The following is a 15,978-nucleotide window of genomic DNA, read 5'->3' as shown; positions in this document are numbered from 1 at the left end:
TCCCAAATGCTGCTTTCCTTTTGCATATCTTTCAGTATCAAGTTGCTCTCTTTTCTCTTTTTCATTAATTCTTTGCACTGGTAAAGACAATACTTCAAGCTTTCCAAAACCAGTCTCTAAATTAAGCTCTGTGCCTTTCTGACACCCAACCTTTGGTTAAAAATAGTCTCACAGAGCCACAGCATGCAAGCAGGTGCTGAAAAGAGTGTGCTACCAACTCAATAAAGAAAAATAAAGTGTATTATCTTGAAATAAATAAGTGTTCTCTCTTCCCAAGAGGAGGAATAAGAGATGTGAGCATTGACTATAGGCAATTATTATTATTATTATTATTATTATTATTATTATTATTATTATTATTATTAAATTTCTATACTATCATTCATCAGAAGATCACAGGGTATTTTAGGAAAATGGTAAATGACCCCTGGACGGTTAAGTCCAGTCAAAGGTAACTATGGGGTACGGTGCTCATTTTGCTTCAGGCCGAGGGATCAGCTGTTTGTCCACGGACAGCTTTCTGGGTCATGTGCCCAGTGTGACTAAACTGCTTCTGGTGCAACAAAGCACCGTGACAGAAGCCAGAGTGCACAGAAACGCTGTTTACCTTCCCTCCACAGCGATACCTATTTATCTACAGTGGTACCTTGGGTTACAAACATCTCAGGTTACAAACACTTGGGGTTACAGACTCTGCTAACCCGGAAGTAGTACCTCGGGTTCAGAACTTTGCCCCAGGATGAGAACAGAAATCGTGTGCTGGTGGCACAGCGGCAGTGGTAGGCTGCATTAACTAAAGTGGTACCTCAGGTTAGGAACGGACCTCCGGAACGAATTAAGATCGTAACCAGAAGTACCAATGTACTTGCACTGGTGTGCTTTCGAACTGCTAGGTTGGCAGAAGCTGGGACAGAGGAATGGGCGCACACCCCATTGCGTGGATTCGAACCACCGACCTTCCGATCAGCGAGCCCAAGAGCCTCGGTGATTTAGACCACAGCACCACCCACTCCCATTCTACAGGGTAGTTTACAATATAAAAAAACAAAAATACACAACATTGCAACAAACAAAAATAGTAACTCCCCACATTACAGTGGTACCTTGGTTTTTGAACGTCTCCATTGATGAACATTTCGGTTTTCAAACACCGTAAACCCAGAAGTAAATGGTTTGGTTTTCGGACAAGCCTTGGAAATTGAACATGCCACGCGGCTTCCGTATTGAGTTTTCCATACTGAGGCTTCCGTTTTGAGTTTTCGGTTTTTGAACATTTCAGAACTCGAACAGTCTTCTGGAATGGATTACATTTGAAAACCCAGGTACCACTGTATTATTATTTATTACATTTCTATTAGAAGAAGCCATCTAAACCAAAGCAGGAATCTAAGACCAATACATCTGGCAAAGAGCCAGTGCAAAAGAGGTTTGCCCCTTCCAACATTTCAAAGCAAGGATAAAAGCTTTATAGTTTCTCTGGAGACCTTACAACACACAGCGGGCAAGGGGAGGGTCAGATGTGGGAAGCATTTGTACAGGCTGGAAAGAATTATACAGTGAAATGGCACTACCCCAATGCTTTGGCAATAAGCAAAGCTAAACTGTCTATATTCACTGAGATTATTTTCACTTTAGAATGGAACATTTATGCTTAGAAATGTGAAGGCCTGGGAAAAACTGGAGCCCCCCATTGGGGGGGGGCCTTCACATCTCCATTTATGATGCAATTAATCATTTACTCTGGAGTAATCCAAACTTCCTTCAGTAGAGTACCTTACAGCAAAACAGGAGATGGCTAGTTTAAGTCCTCCAACAGAGAACAAGTAGGGGAAAGAGTCTCTGCAAGCACCAGGTGGCCAACTGAGAAAAACCATAGAAAATGAGTTAAGGGCAATTCCCAGGGCCAGGCTACACTGGTGCTGCACTACAGGGATCCCCACCCTGCAAATATCAACCAATGAAGCAAGGAAGGGAACTTGTAGCAGGGTGGCAATAATGGTAAATAACTATTACTGTGTATCTAGCCTGTTTTCTACTTAGTCTCGGAGCAGCTAGCAGCGCAAGTAAAACTGTAATCATGAAATACAAATAAGCAAAACAAGCTATTTACTAAAAGCAATGAGAGATAGCAATTTGCCTATCACAATTAAAGAACATGCATTTTTTATAAAAACAGGAGGGCATGCAATACTTGGTTCTCTGTAAAATTTACACACACACACACACACACACACACACACACGGCCCCAAACTGGGCAAAATTCTTTTTAAAAAAAACCTTTAAAAATGCCACACCTTAAATTCATAGGAAGCTGCCTGATTTCCCCAATTCCTACCTGCTCATTCAAATTATCCAGGTTTTTATTATTATTTCCAAATACATGGTATTAATTGCCTAGTTACATATTAGCCTTCAAATGATCTCCTGCCTAAGCTTAAGAGTTACGAAATGTGAGTAAACCTCCATGGGTAGGTGGAAGAAAACTTCTTACAACTACAGTATTCTTGCTCTTTTAGAGTTGTTTTTCAAAAGGGCTACGTCCCCAAAGATGACCGTCATCCCAGCCACAGCTCACACAAAGTACTGAACTATCTTCAGAACTTGCAAGGCAACTATGGACTTAGAAGGGCAAAGGGCAATTCCCCAAGGACTGCTACAACTTGCCACAGTATCAGGCTCTCCTTTTGCTTGCCTTCTTTTAACTCATGCATTCCAAACAGCAGGGATCAATTTATAAATGTGAACATGTGCCAAAAAATCCTGCAATGCTCCCCCGCCCAGTGTTCTTCGCATTTTTTTGAACTCAGGCCCCTTTTAAAAACCTATTTTACCCTTCTGGGGCCTCTAACCCAGCACAAATAGTCTGTGAATCTGCAGTGATCTTCGCATGCAGTGGTATGCAGTTACTACCACTACTAAAGGTAAAGGATAAAGGTTAGTAGCTACAGACAGAAGAACTTATCCCAATGCCAGCACTAAAACAGAAAATGAGCGGGACATCTCTGATCTCCTTTCCCAAAAGCAGCAATTCTATCCGAACCCCATTCTCAAATCTCAAGAAGATGGGAGAGTGAGGGTGCAGCTGCTACACCTCAGGAACACAGTGCGGATGAACAAGGGTCCTCTGCCAGGTCAGCATGCAAGTTTCCATTCAGCATATTTGCAAAATATTGTGGAAAATTGGAGTGCATACATTATTGCAGTGCACTCTGTGTGTGGCTACCCTTGAGATTGATCCAGAGGCTTCTGCTAGTACAGAATTCAGAGATAGGTTGCTTGTGGGAGCAAAGTATCACCAACACATTCTGCAAATTGTCTGCAGGATTTACACTGACTGGCAATCTGCTGCTGGGCCAAGTTCAAGGTTTTAGTATGAATATATACTTGAGAGACCACCTCATCCCTTATATACCTGGTAGGCCACTGCGTTCTGAAGGAGAGTTTTTCCTCTAAGCCCCTAAAATATCAGACGCCTGTTCACAGCAACTGGGGTTTCAGTGTGGATGCTCCTGTTTCATGGAACAACATTCCTACTGAGATATGACTATTTCCATAAATAACTGAAGATGCTGTGCATTAGCTTTCCACCACTGTGTGGCAGGTGCTGCTGTCTAGAAGAGCTGAGCCTTTAATGAGGGGATACACAAGATCAATTAACTGCTGCTCGTCTTGACAATTAGAAGAAAAGCATTAGACCTGGAAGACTAAGAACCAACCTCAGGGAATAATATCTAATTTACTCCACCAATACCTTGTTTCTCACAACTACTGTCAGGGAAATGCTTTCTGCCACACCCATTATTCCAATTGTGCACACATAATGATCCACATCTGAGGTCTGTTTGTATTGCTACAATTGCATTTTGTACCAGGTGTAAACCCGATTGCTATATTCTACATATTCTTTTCAAAAAATGTAGTAGGATTATTATTGTTAGTAGCCTTGAACAATACTGGAGGGAAAGGAGAGAAATGAATGTAAATAATATAAGGATTAAGAAAAAAAGAAAGAAAGAAAGAAAGGGGGGATGAAAAAGGCATCTATTGCTTGTCATTTCCTAGAATTCTGAGCCCTCTACCAGGTGCCCCCCCAAAGGCGGAAGAGCTGCCCCATAGCTTGAGAACTAAGGATTTATTTAAAATGGACACCCCAAATTGGAGGACAAAGCTATACAACCTTAACTGCAAATACTTTTTCAATTTATGAAAACCAAAGATAGTAATGCTGGCCTGTAAGAAAAATACTTCCAAATCCAGAGTTGAGCAAATAACTGGAACCAACCCAAAATGTAACAAAATTGTGGCAAACTTTAAAGTTTTTCAGAACTCTTAATCAGGAAACTTGTTACATTAAGCAGTGGGGGGGGGACCGGGGGGGGGACAAGGAAAAATAGATTAAATGTTATGAAGACCTACAGTCCTATTTTTCTTCAAATTTTCCCTTGAATTATGGAACCAACCATCCACGATATGAATATGTGAAAGATCCAGTTATTTAAAGGTATCTATGGATTTCCTATCAGGGACGCGGGTGGCGCTGTGGGTTAAACCACAGAGCCTAGGACTTGCCGATCAGAAGGTTGGCGGTTCAAATCCCTGTGACGGAGTGAACTCCTGTTGCTCGGTCCCTGCTCCTGCCAACCTAGCAGTTCGAAAGCGCATCAAAGTGCAAGTAGATAAATAGGTACCGCTCCGGCGGGAAGGTAAACGGCGTTTCTGTGTGCTGCTCTGGTTCGCCAGAAGCGGCTTAGTCATGCTGGCCACATGACCCGGAAGCTGTACGCCGGCTCCCTCGGCCGACAAAGCAAGATGAGCGCCACAACCCCAGAGTCGGTCACGACTGGACCTAATGGTCAGGGGTCCCTTTACCTATTTATGGATTTCCTAGTAAATCACATTGATTTGTACACAAGCTTCTTGAATTTATCAAGAGATATAAACAGCGCAAGTTGCAGTTCAGAAGAAAATATAGTGTTTCTATTGTAATAATGACCAGAACAATTCGGTGTGTTTGCCTCAGATTCTAATCATCATAGTTTTTTCCTAGGATCACAATGATCATATCCAGCCTCATGCAAGTTGCATCAAAACATTATTCTCCAAGAAATGTCTATTGCTAACAGTTTTAAACACACTGAAAAGGAACCCCAAGTTTTCTTAAAAAGCAGACTACTGCTGCTTGTGAGGAGTATGCCTTAATTTCTAGTTTGGTTTCCCTGCATGCTTCCCACACACAAACCTCCTGCAACCACATAATCTCTAGTCTTGGGAAGGCTCACAATAAAAAGAATCCACATTTTGGACTAAAAGGAAAGCAACCTTCTTTACTACTAGCTAAGGCAAGATGCAACAGTGCATGTTTAGTGAAGAATGAGATCTGTGTATTGTGATCTGTGAATGTGCTTGCTGGATGACTCTCAATAAAAGTGAACAAATATATTTTCACATTTCATTACTCTGACAAGCTGCTCTGAGGAATGCAAATGTACTGGAAGGGTAGGTTATAAATCTCTTTAACAAACAAATGCATACATAGACCTACTGCTGGGCAGTGACATTAATATAATTGCAATATGGTTTATATATAAATCTGTATCAGAAGTTAATGTCAGCATCCCTTCCACTAACAGATCACATAAGCCACCTCTTGGGCCAGTTCAGATAAAGATTTTCTCTTCCTGGCCATTTCCAAACACCCCTGGGTATAAAATGCAATATGAGATGTGCATCAATCCCTTCAGCAAGCAATTTAAATGATTGTGGCAGTACCTTATGGCGCCCCCACCACTGCTTGCTTATTCAGATGTTGTGTTTCTCCATACGATCATATGCACAAGAGAATAGCCAAGAGCAATTATGTGGAGAAAAGCACCAAGGAAGGTGCATGCATGAAGCAGGTGAAGACTCATTATCCAGCTGGGGAAAATCTGTCAGATCAAAAGTATATTAAATTGTTTCCAAAAAGTGCAGATAGTGGGCACCTGTCACATCTCAACAGGAATGCTTTTCCACAGAGTGGGCTTCTGAGATCTTTGTAACTTGCATCAGAAACTCTCCCACAAACTGCAACAATCTACTGGGTGTATAAAGGGTAAGGCAGTCTCTTATAACTTGGTCCTAAGCTTCATAGAGATTTATATGTCAGTAATAACTTTTTGGGGATGCGGGTAGCGCTGTGGTCTAAACCACTGAGCCTCTTGGGCTCGGCAGTTCGAATCCCCGCAACGGAGTGAGGTCCCGTTGCTCAGTCCCAGCTCCTGCCAGCCTAGCAGTTCGAAAGCACACCAGAAAGTGCAAGTAGATAATTAGGTACTGATTCGGTGGGAAGGTAAACGGTGTTTCCATGCGCTGCTCTGGTTTCACCATGCTGGCCACATGACCCGGAAAAACTGTCTGTGGACAAACACCGGCTCCCTCGGCCTGTAAAGCGAGATGAGCGCTGCAACTGGACTTAACTGTCAGGGGTCCTTTACCTTTACCTTTTTAATAACACTTTGAATTTCGCCCAGTAGCAAACTGGCAGTCAGTGCAAATCCTGAAAGCAAGGTGTTATAAGCCAACAGAAATAAAGATTATGAAGTACTAAAACCAGAATGGGCACCTGTAACATTCGCAATTTCAAATGCATCATTTCCCCATCAGTGCTGCTTAACTACATATTGTTGTTGAAATCCATCTGCCTCAAGAGACAATGGAGGAGTGCACACTTGGGGGTGAAGCCAAACTGCTGGAAGTTTGACCAATATTAGAGAGATGTTTTGTTACAGCTGAGTCAGATTAAGGCATCCAATTGTGCTACTACAGATGTACCAAAGCGTTTCTTCTTTCTGTGCTCTTCCCGGTGGTCATTCCTCCTCTGGTAACTGCTGTGGATACACAACCTGACTGTCCCGTCTCTAGGCACTGTGGTTGTCTGCAAGGGTTTTCCACATGGCAGGGTTAATGTTGCCAGCCTTCATGTTCGCAGACATCTATGCAAACCAGAATTAGTCTGCCAACAGGCCTAGTGCCTGAAGCCAGGCTCCCCACAGAGCATGTCCTTGGGGGTCCTGTTATCTTCCATTGTGTGGGCATGACCAAGTTCCTGGCAGGTGCAAGCTGCCCATGTCTCACTATCACAAAGCAGTGTGCTCATCTTGGTATTGGACGTTAGCATCACATTCTCCCATATCCTTTTGGAGAGGCAAGCCATTGCCATAGATGTTTTGCCAATACACTTGTCCAGCTCAGCATCAATGGAAAGGTTGTTGGTTATGGTGGAACCCAGGTAAACAAAAATGTCTACCACCTCTACTACATAGAAATTATTGCTATAAACTGTGTAGATGGATGATTTGATCAAACCTTCAGATCTACATGAGACCACATAGACTGAAGCTAGTGCACATTAACACAACACAGTTTTAGTGAATGAAGTGAAGGAAAAATTGTGTTTCAATATCACACATTATGATGAAATCTCATTAAAATTCAATAGTAACAAAATCCAAGATAACTACACATATGAACATCTGGCTTAATGAAGGTTAATTTACCGATTCTGAGAATTCTGAAACAATGACCAAGATAGAGTTGTGTATTGGTCTTTTATAACAAAACTTCAGAATTTCAGTGACACACACCTTCCATGGGGGAGAAAGCATTATGATACTGAATACTGCCTTTTCTTCTCCTGACATGTTCCTATTCTTCTCTTTGCATATATGAAGACCATGTGCACAGAAAGCAGCACAGGAATTGTTTACCAACATTTATACCCAACGGCAACTATGGAGGCAACATTCAACTCTTCCTTGATGCTTCCCTCTTTCACTTGCAGCTGTTTAAAAAGCTCTGCTGTTGCTGCTTCACAGAAATGACCAGGAGAAAAAGGATGGAAATAGCAGCCCTGTTCCATTTCTGTGGATCAAGGAAGACTGAAGCTCATTGAAGCTAAGTGGCCTCGATCCTCAGAAATGGGGCAGGGCTGCTCTGAAGAGGAATAAGCCTTTACATTACACTAGAAAGAAATGGAGACTATAGGTGATGGCTCACAGGATGAGGTACAAAAAACCAGATCCATCCCCACTAATGCCAGCAAATGATTATCTGAAAAGCTGCTAGTTCATATGCTTGTTTTGGAAATTTTATTCATCTGAGTTCTGTTATAATTATTACTACTACAGAATCGTCATCACTGTGCATGGGTTAAGAGTAACTTAACCAAAGTACAGATCCCTGCCTTGAAGATCTTATGGTCTATAAATTTCCACAGTTGGGAGACCAACACAGAGGAGAAAAGGGAAAGGTGCAGGTAACAAGAAGCAAACACGAGGACTCATGGTTACAGAGGCCCCCAGTCTTTTTAACATTTACATGAAACCACTGGAAGCTAACCCAATTTGGTTTCTATTGTATTGCACTCATGAGCTCTGCATAATTATTCTCCAGCTTTATTACTACAAGGAGTACTGTACTTCTTCTAACCTACATCTTCCTTACAAAAGAACTTTGTATTACAGTATCTGCTAGAGATCATCATAAACTTACAACTGTTTTCTGTATTTCCAAAAAAAAAAAAAAAAAAAAAGGAGCTCCTTAGGGTGTTTCTTGTCACAGCACGCCTCTGAGACTAACAAGTTCTGATTTCCTCCATTACCATACAAGGATCCAATTCAGAACTCTGTTGTGCCATGCAGTGCTGTAGGCTACTGTATTCTAAATCCCTGGCATTCTTTACCCTGGCAAACCCCAGGCATATCTTGTGTTCAGACTGCATGGTTCAGCTGCTGTGCAGCAGCCAAAGAGGTGTTATTGTAACTAATCCTCAGAACAGTACCTACTAAGAAGCTACAACTCCCCTGAGCCCGATCCACAATGGCTAGGAAGTGCTGCAGCTGTGCCAACTAGCTGCAGAAGTCTGATGGGTGTTCTACAGCTGACTGCCTATGTCATCCCCAACCCCTGGTTTGCCTGGGATTTCATAGTCCGTCCGCCCTGCCCACCCCCCGTTTTCTCTCAGAAACCCCTAAATTGGAACAAACATCAATCTCTATCAGTTTTTCTGTGGACTGACATTTGTTCCGATTCAGTGGTAAACAGCGGGTTTTCCTGGGGAAATGGGTGGGATAAATGAAATACCGCTTGGACCCGTGCCTAGAAAACATGGGGCAAGTGGAAAACCCCTCAGGCCCATGTTTTCTAGGCACAGGACAAGTGGAATTGTGAACAACCCTGAAGTCCATGGTTATGGGCAGCTGAGCAATGAAATATTGAATGTGTTAATTTAAGAAAGCAAGAGACAGGAAGTGACCTGTTGAGCCCTTAACAGTTTATAGTAATCTGGAAATAAGTATTAGGAGGAGGGGAGAGAAAGAATATTTATGCCATAAAGTTGAAGAAAACTGCAAACCGTTATCCCTAAGGAACACTCCACCTCATCCCCACCTCCCTGCAGTAATAAAACTGGTTCAGGCTGACAGCTAGTTCCAGTTCTGAACCCTTGGTATATACCAGTGGTTTCCATAGCTAAGTACTATGGAACCCCTGTTTTTCAAAAGCCAAGCCCCCTACTTCTGAAAATTCTGACCACCAGTTGGGAATCACTGGCATACAAAATAATGGGAAAGAAAAGAGGTGTTTTCTATGAGCCCCAAGCAGCAATCCAAGGCTCCAGTTCCATGCTGGGTGGGGCCTAGAATTTAGGTTGGTTTTATTTTTATTTATAAATTTTCACAAATAAAATACAATTGATCAAACATTTTCCAGTGTACATTCACTTAAAAGTTCACTTCCCTCCCACTCTTCCATGGTTTTCTCACGATTATCTTTTGCTGCTGCATACTGTAACTAATCTATACCTCTTTTCCTCAGCTTTATTCTCAAAGTAACTTTTAGTGCTGATTTACTCCAAACCTGATAGTGTGCTAACATATTTACAATAATTTTCCAGAATTTAGGTTCTGAGGCAACATTGCAATATTTTGTTGTTGGTTGCCATTTATAGCTTCCTTTAGCCAAGTCAGTAGAAAAACTGGAGCTCTCCTAGTAGAATTATCGTAAAAGGATACACTAAAATGGCAGTACAAGTCAATGCATAGAAACCTGCCTCCTCAAAAGATAACAAAAAAGAAGTGGAATAGAAAGGGGGCTCTCAAGTTTCTCCAATATCAGTACAGTGGCCATCTCTGGACAATGAAGATGAAAACACATAAGTAGGCTAAAGAGTCAGCTGTAAAGTGTATAAATGTGAATGTATACAAACTGCCTTACCTTTAATATTTGTGCAGCGCTTAGAACATGTTATGCACTTTATAAGTGTTAAATACACTATTATATCTTTGCAGGATATAATTTCTTGCAGACATATGGCTAGTAGGGTCCCTCAGATCACCCAGTTTTAAGTTAATTCTGCTTCTCTTCACATTGAAATGCCTATTATATGGGCACACGTTTTTAAACTACATCTGCATCCCTCGACTGGTTCCTCCAAAACACTCAAGGCAGCATGCATGCTATTATTTAATTCTTATAACAACCTTAGGCTGAGACAAAGTGGCCTCATTTGCCTGCCACTTTAAGCCACAATTAAGGTTAACTATGATTTGTGCTGGTAAACAGGGCTAAATCACGGCTGCTTTGCTTCTTCTCTGCCATGCCAGCAAGATCTAAGCTATGATTTGTTTTAGAGTTACAACTAAACCTGGCTCCAAACAAATCACAAACAATAACCAAGGTTTGTTGGTCCCATGCATCAGCACAATGCACTTTCACCTTTAAACCATAGTTAAGATTAAGTGTGCAAAGCAGCTCAGTGACTGGGCCCAAACTTCCAAAATTGCCTTTAATTCAGGTTCAATGTTCTGTCCATTGCATTGGCAAACAATACCTTGGTGTCCTTACTATCTCTCTACTACATCTGCAAAGTACCACCACTGCCAGTGCTCTTTGCTCAGCAAGATACAAATACAAGATTGTATCAGAATGAATTATTCTCTCAAGTGTGTCCAGCAGTTGGAAAAATAAATAAATCACAGTGCCAGGATAACCCACTCACAATCAGAAACCAGATTGCTATCAGATACCATGTTTGGACAGAGGGCAGACTGAGAGAAAGATTACTATAGTTATCCTAAAGGAGGGATAGGGATGCTGTTGGCCTACATTATCCCTGACTACCGGCCATGCTAGCTAGGACTGATATAGGATGGATTCCAACAATATCTGGAGGGCCATAGGCTTCCCATCCATGTTTCAAAGTTTTCAAAACCAAAACAAATCTCCATTCAACTATGAAGGGATAAACAGTTGGGAAACAAAGTATACCAAGCTGCCACAAACAGGGGATACATGAATAAACAAACAAAAGCATCTTTTATATTATTTGATACGCAGGTGATCTGTTCTGATGTACGAATTTTGTAACCAGAGGCTATGATTGTCAACGGATCATCTCTCCTTCTGTGTAGAGTAACTTACAAAAACAATCCTTTAAAAACATGAAGTGCAGGAATCTTGGCATGTTTGAAGTATCAATTATGATGCATGGTGTGAAAGTTTTATGATATGCCAAATGGCAGTCTAAGCTGGAGAGCATTCACAGTTTATGAAAGACCACATCAGTTTTGCTGGGCTTCTGATCAACCCTCTCTCTGGACCCAAATTTTCACTTATTGCCTAAGATACCGTTCTAGTTTCATTTTTACTGCAACTGGTATACTTCTTCTTTGAAAGTGTTAAAGAGATGATCATACATTCTTGTAAGTGCTATGTGAAGAAAGAAGACAAGAGGAAAGCTTTGAGTAAGTGCATACCGTTTATCTACCTTACATATCTTTTCTTACCCACATCCACCCTGTACTAACAATCCTAAAAAACAGATTATTCCGCTTCTATAAAAAAACCAGCACAGCAGTGCTTGATAACCTCTTCAATACAAACACCCCAATGGCTCCCAGCTTCAGATAATTCCAACCTTTCCTTACACAGTCAGCATTAAATAAAAGCCATTTTTCAAACAAAGGAAACTAGTGGATTAAACAGAACCATTTTTTCCACAATCTAAAAAAAAACAATGCTTCTTGTACAAGAAATCACATAAGCACTTCACAGCTCTTCTTGAACTTCATGATAATGGCATGTTATATAAAGAATTATTAGCACTTAATTTTTCCAGTGGAGTGAGATTCGCATTATAAACTCATTTTAACAAATGGGCAAAAGTACAGATATAGATAGATAGATAGCTAGATATTGCTTTCAAAACTCTTCAATAACATAGTGTCAACACCTCTTAATTTCCTGATGCAAAATAGTACAAACATACAGTTACATATAAAAATAAAATATTACATTAATACAATGTTACTAATATATATAAATCAATATCAATTATTCCTCAATTATTGATTTCAACTTTGCATTTGAACTTCAACCTTTCACAGGAAACAAACCACAATAAAGTATTCTTCTGATTTTATATATTTTTTTTAATGAATATTTATTCCAATTTTAAAAATTACAGAAAAAGAAAAAAGTAGAAAAAGAAAAACAAATCACATACATCTTATACAAAAAACAAACAATACAAAAGAAAAATACAAAAGACAAAAAATCACCATAAAAAGGTAACAAAAAATCAAATTAAACCTTTAAAACCGTTTTCCCATTTACTTATTTCCGTGACTTCCTCTCACCTCTCTGCTTTGTATTCTAGTTTGAATCGTATCTCCAGCAAATCCTTCTAACCTTCTTTTCATTTACTTATTTTAACATTCGAAAGTATTTAATTCTCCTCTATCTTTATTTTACACTTCATATTTACTTATTCCATTATACTCTGTCTGCCAATACGGTCTAGTATTCTTCTCCAACCTTTTCTAACATTCTTTTATATTACAGTATTTCTGAAGATATATTTTAAATTTTTTCCAATCTTCTTCCATCGACCCTTCTTCCTGATCTCGAATTCTGCCGGTCATCTCAGCCAGTTCCATATAGTCTATCACTTTTCTCTGCCATTCTTCTCGGGTAGGCAATTCTTGTGTCTTCCAGTATTTCCCAATAAGTATTCTTGCCGCTGCTGTCGCATACATAAAGAAATTCCTGTCTTCCCTTCGCACCAATTGGCCGACCATGCCCAAGAGGAAGGCCTCTGGTTTCTTCAAGAAAGTATATTTCAATACCTTTTTTAGTTCATTATATATCATTTCCCAGAAGGCCTTGATCTTTGGGCACGTCCACCAAAGGTGGAAAAAAGTACCTTCATTTTCTTTACATTTCCAACATTTATTATCAGGCGAATGATAAATTTTTGCTAGCTTGACTGGGGTTAAGTACCACCTGTAAATCATTTTCATTATATTTTCTCTTAAGGCGTTACAAGCCGTAAATTTTATACCTGTGGTCCATAACCATTCCCAGTCAGCAAACATGATATTATGCCCAACATCTTGCGCCCATTTAATCATAGCAGATTTAACCATTTCATCCTGTGTGTTCCATTTCAACAGCAGGTTATACATTCTTGACAGATTTTTAGTTTTAGGTTCTAACAATTCCGTTTCCAATTTAGATTTTTCCTCCTGGAAGCCAATCTTTTTATCAAAATTAAAAACCTCCCTTATTTGATAATAGTGCAGCCAATCTCGAACTTTAGTTTTTAATTTGTCAAAGCTCTGCAATTTTAATTTATCTCCAACTTGTTCTAAAATTTCACAATATTTTGGCCAGTTTGTCTCCATATTTGTTTTTTTCAGAGCCTTAGCCTCCATTGGTGATAGCCACCTTGGTGTTTTACTTTCCAACAAATCCTTATATCTCACCCAAACATTGAATAATGCTTTCCTGACAATATGATTCTTAAAGGCCTTATGCGCTTTGACTTTGTCATACCATAAATATGCATGCCACCCAAAGACATTATCAAAACCTTCTAGATCTAAAATGTCCACATTTTCAAGAAGTAGCCAATCTTTCAGCCAACAAAAAGCGGCTGATTCATAGTATAGTTTAAGATCTGGCAGGGCAAATCCCCCTCTTTCCTTCGCATCTGTTAATATCTTAAATTTTATTCTAGGCTTTTTGCCCTGCCAGATAAATTTGGAAATGTCTCTTTGCCACCTCTTGAAACAGTCCATTTTATCCACAATTTGTAATGTTTGGAACAAAAACAACATTCTAGGCAATACATTCATCTTTATCGCAGCAATTCGGCCCAACAATGATAACTTCAATTTTGACCATATTTCTAAATCCTTCTTCACCTCTGACCAACATTTTTCGTAGTTATCTTTAAACAGATTCACATTTTTGGCAGTCATATTCACCCCTAGATATTTCACTTTATTAACAATTGTTAATCCTGTCTCTTTCTGAAACCTCTCCTTCTCTGTCTCTGTAAGATTTTTCTCTAATACCTTAGTTTTCATCTTGTTTAATTTAAAACCTGCTACTTGGCCAAATTCTTGGATTAATTGTAACACTCTTTTTGTACTAGCTTCTGGCTCCTGTAATGTCAAAACTATGTCATCGGCAAAAGCTTTCAGTTTGTACTGTTTAGCTCCGAGTTGTATACCTTTAACCAATTGGTCTTTCCTAATCATATTGAGCATGACCTCCAGGACCGATATAAAAAGCAATGGGGAGATTGGGCAACCCTGTCTTGTTCCTTTCTCTATCTTAAATTCTTCTGTAACTACATTATTCACAATAAGCTTAGCTTTTTGTTCCGAGTAAATTGCACTTATACCATTTTCAAAACTTTGACCTACCCCCATCCCCTGCAGGTTTTTCTTCATAAAACTCCAAGAAATGTTATCAAACGCTTTCTCCGCATCTACAAATATTAAAACAGCTTTAGTATTAATATTAACTTGCAATTTTTCCAAAATATTAATAATGTTCCTAGTATTGTCTGACAAATGTCTCCCAGGGAGAAAGCCCGCCTGGTCTTTATGAATCTCTTTTACCAATACATTTTTTAATCTTTTAGCCATAATTTCGGCAAAAATTTTGTAATCCACATTTAATAGGGATATGGGACGGTAGTTCTTCAACTGTGTTATTCTTCTGATTTTATAGGCAGTATATTGGAGCTATGGTTACTGAGGATTTGATGCCCAAACTAATCTTAAATACACAAGCATCAATAAGTAAGTTTAAAGTGCCAAAACACTCTTTGTAAACTACTCTTAAATACACAAGCATGAATAAATAAGTTTAGTCCTTAAAGTGCCAAAGCACTCTTTGTTGTTTGCTGCAACAGCTGCACATACTAAGCTTCTGGGATCAAGAACTTCGGATGTTACAATTAATTTATACTTCCTTTCATTCTGAAGACTATCATTCTTTAAAAGCACATATGAAGGTTACATTATGACCTAGGCCTTGGGTGACTTCACAACCGCAGAAGATAGAGAAATGATCCAGACAACAAAATGTTGTGTTATACTTAAAGGATTCTAAGATGCTAGCATACCAATGATGACAACAGGGACTACATAATTATTCAGACTTCAGAATATTATTGCTTTTGAAAGATCCAGCTTTTGAGCACAAGAAGTCCCAATAATCTTTCAGGATCGAATGGGATTAAACACACAATGGGCTTGTAGCCAGAAATGCTGCTGCAGGAGGTGGAGGACACCAAGGATACCTGATGGGGGCTATCACAAGTCAAGTTAAACATTAAAACAAATGCTTAAATTCTTATTAGTCACCACAGTGCCTTTGCAATCACTGGTCAGAACACTGTAAGCAACTAATGCTTCTTATTGAACTACGTAAAATAGTGCCTGCCTCTTATGTATTGCTTTGTAAAGAGTGTCTAGATACTGGCTTTAAAAAAAAAAAAAAAAGAAAATACAAGAAGGGCTCAAATAGGGGTGGCTTTTGCCCTGCAAAACAGTTTATATATTTGCGGAAACAGGATCGAAGAGTACATCAGAAACAAATCAGTATTCACAAAGAAATATTTAATCACAGAGTAAGACGTGGGA

At 39.7% G+C, this 15,978-nt stretch overlaps 1 protein-coding gene across 2 annotated transcripts in view; it reads right to left on the bottom strand.

The window, feature by feature from the left end:
• LOC308468824 (phosphatidylinositol-binding clathrin assembly protein-like) overlaps nucleotides 1–15,978 on the bottom strand; it is a 54,592-nt gene that overhangs the window by 35,340 nt on the left and 3,274 nt on the right. The gene's annotated exons all lie outside the window — the stretch shown is intronic.

Source organism: Podarcis pityusensis (assembly GCF_964106645.2).
Source record: "Podarcis pityusensis genome assembly, chromosome: Z".
In the NCBI taxonomy this organism is placed as follows: domain Eukaryota; kingdom Metazoa; phylum Chordata; class Lepidosauria; order Squamata; family Lacertidae; genus Podarcis; species Podarcis pityusensis.
Note: the sequence above shows the minus strand (reverse complement) of the source record. Positions and strands in the feature narration are given on the sequence as shown.